This window comes from Salmo salar, unplaced genomic scaffold, assembly GCF_905237065.1.
Source record: "Salmo salar unplaced genomic scaffold, Ssal_v3.1, whole genome shotgun sequence".
Taxonomy (NCBI): Eukaryota; Metazoa; Chordata; class Actinopteri; order Salmoniformes; family Salmonidae; genus Salmo; species Salmo salar.
This window is the reverse complement of record NW_025548636.1, coordinates 40,001-42,500: the sequence shown is the minus strand read 5'-3', so window position 1 is coordinate 42,500 and position 2,500 is coordinate 40,001. Positions and strand designations below refer to the sequence as shown.

The 2,500-nt window shown below is 46.4% G+C and overlaps 1 pseudogene; it reads right to left on the bottom strand.

Moving 5' to 3' along the window:
* The window catches only part of LOC106593268 (protein flightless-1 homolog), a 45,838-nt pseudogene that overhangs the window by 9,360 nt on the left and 33,978 nt on the right, over positions 1-2,500 (bottom strand).

Below are 2,500 nucleotides of genomic sequence, written 5' to 3'. Positions count from 1 at the left end.
GGTGTGTTAGTTACCGGGTCTTAGTGGTACCAGAGTAGTGTTGGTGTGTTAGTTACCGGGTCTTAGTGGTACCAGAGTAGTGTTGGTGTGTTAGTTACCGGGTCTTAGTGGTACCAGAGTAGTGTTGGTGTGTTAGTTACCGGGTCTTAGTGGTACCAGAGTAGTGTTGGTGTGTTAGTTACCGGGTCTTAGTGGTACCAGAGTAGTGTTGGTGTGTTAGTTACCGGGTCTTAGTGGTACCAGAGTAGTGTTGGTTAGTTACCGGGCCTTAGTGGTACCAGAGCAGTGTTGGTGTGTTAGTTACCGGGTCTTAGTGGTACCAGAGTAGTGTTGGTGTGTTTGTTACCGGGTCTTAGTGGTACCAGAGTAGTGTTGGTGTGTTAGTTACCGGGTCTTAGTGGTACCAGAGTAGTGTTGGTGTGTTAGTTACCGGGTCTTAGTGGTACCAGAGTAGTGTTGGTGTGTTAGTTACCGGGTCTTAGTGGTACCAGAGTAGTGTTGGTGTGTTAGTTACCGGGTCTTAGTGGTACCAGAGTAGTGTTGGTGTGTTAGTTACCGGGTCTTAGTGGTACCAGAGTAGTGTTGGTGTGTTAGTTACCGGGTCTTAGTGGTACCAGAGTAGTGTTGGTGTGTTAGTTACCGGGTCTTAGTGGTACCAGAGTAGTGTTGGTGTGTTAGTTACCGGGTCTTAGTGGTACCAGAGTAGTGTTGGTGTGTTAGTTACCGGGTCTTAGTGGTACCAGAGTAGTGTTGGTGTGTTAGTTACCGGGTCTTAGTGGTACCAGAGTAGTGTTGGTGTGTTAGTTACCGGGTCTTAGTGGTACCAGAGTAGTGTTGGTGTGTTAGTTACCGGGTCTTAGTGGTACCAGAGTAGTGTTGGTGTGTTAGTTACCGGGTCTTAGTGGTACCAGAGTAGTGTTGGTGTGTTAGTTACCGGGTCTTAGTGGTACCAGAGTAGTGTTGGTGTGTTAGTTACCGGGTCTTAGTGGTACCAGAGTAGTGTTGGTGTGTTAGTTACCGGGCCTTAGTGGTACCAGAGTAGTGTTGGTGTGTTAGTTACCGGGTCTTAGTGGTACCAGAGTAGTGTTGGTGTGTTAGTTACCGGGCCTTAGTGGTACCAGAGTAGTGTTGGTGTGTTAGTTACCGGGCCTTAGTGGTACCAGAGTAGTGTTGGTGTGTTAGTTACCGGGTCTTAGTGGTACCAGAGTAGTGTTGGTGTGTTAGTTACCGGGCCTTAGTGGTACCGGCCAGAGTGGCGCTGGCTCCTCTCCAGATGAGGATCTCCAGACCCGTATCCACCAGGAACACAAACCTACAGGAACACAGAGCATTAGAACCACAGGAACACAGAACATTAGAACTACAGGAACACAGAACATTAGAACTACAGGAACACAGAACATTAGAACTACCGGAACACAGAGCATTAGAATCACAGAGCATTAGAACCACAGGAACACAGAACATTAGAACCACAGGAACCCAGAGCATTAGAACTACAGGAACCCAGAGCATTAGAACTACAGGAACCCAGAGCATTAGAACTACAGGAACCCAGAGCATTAGAACTACAGGAACACAGAGCATTAGAACTACAGGAACACAGAGCATTAGAACCACAGGAACACAGAGCATTAGAACCACAGGAACACAGAGCATTAGAACCACAGGAACACAGAGCATTGGAACTAGAGGAACACAGAGCATTAGAACTACAGGAACACAGAACATTAGAACTACCGGAACACAGAGCATTAGAATCACAGAGCATTAGAACCACAGGAACACAGAACATTAGAACCACAGGACACAGAGCATTAGAACTACAGGAACCCAGAGCATTAGAACTACAGGAACACAGAGCATTAGAACTACAGGAACACAGAGCATTAGAACCACAGGAACACAGAGCATTAGAACCACAGGAACACAGAGCATTAGAACCACAGGAACACAGAGCATTGGAACTAGAGGAACACAGAGCATTAGAGCTAGAGGAACACAGAGCATTAGACCTACAGGAACACAGAGCATTAGACCTACAGGAACACAGAGCATTAGAACTACAGGAACACAGAGCATTAGAACCACAGGAATACAGAGCATTAGAACTACAGGAACACAGAGCATTAGACCTACAGGAACACAGAGCATTAGAACTACAGGAACACAGAACATTAGAACTACAGGAACACAGAACATTAGAACTACAGGAACACAGAGCATTAGAACTACAGGAACCCAGAGCATTAGAACTACAGGAACCCAGAGCATTAGAACCACAGGAACACAGAGCATTAGAACCACAGGAACACAGAGCATTAGAACTACAGGAACCCAGAGCATTAGAACTACAGGAACACAGAGCATTAGAACTACAGGAACCCAGAGCATTAGAACTACAGGAACCCAGAGCATTAGAACTACAGGAACCCAGAGCATTAGAACTACAGGAACCCAGAGCATTAGAACTACAGGAACCCAGAGCATTAGACCTACA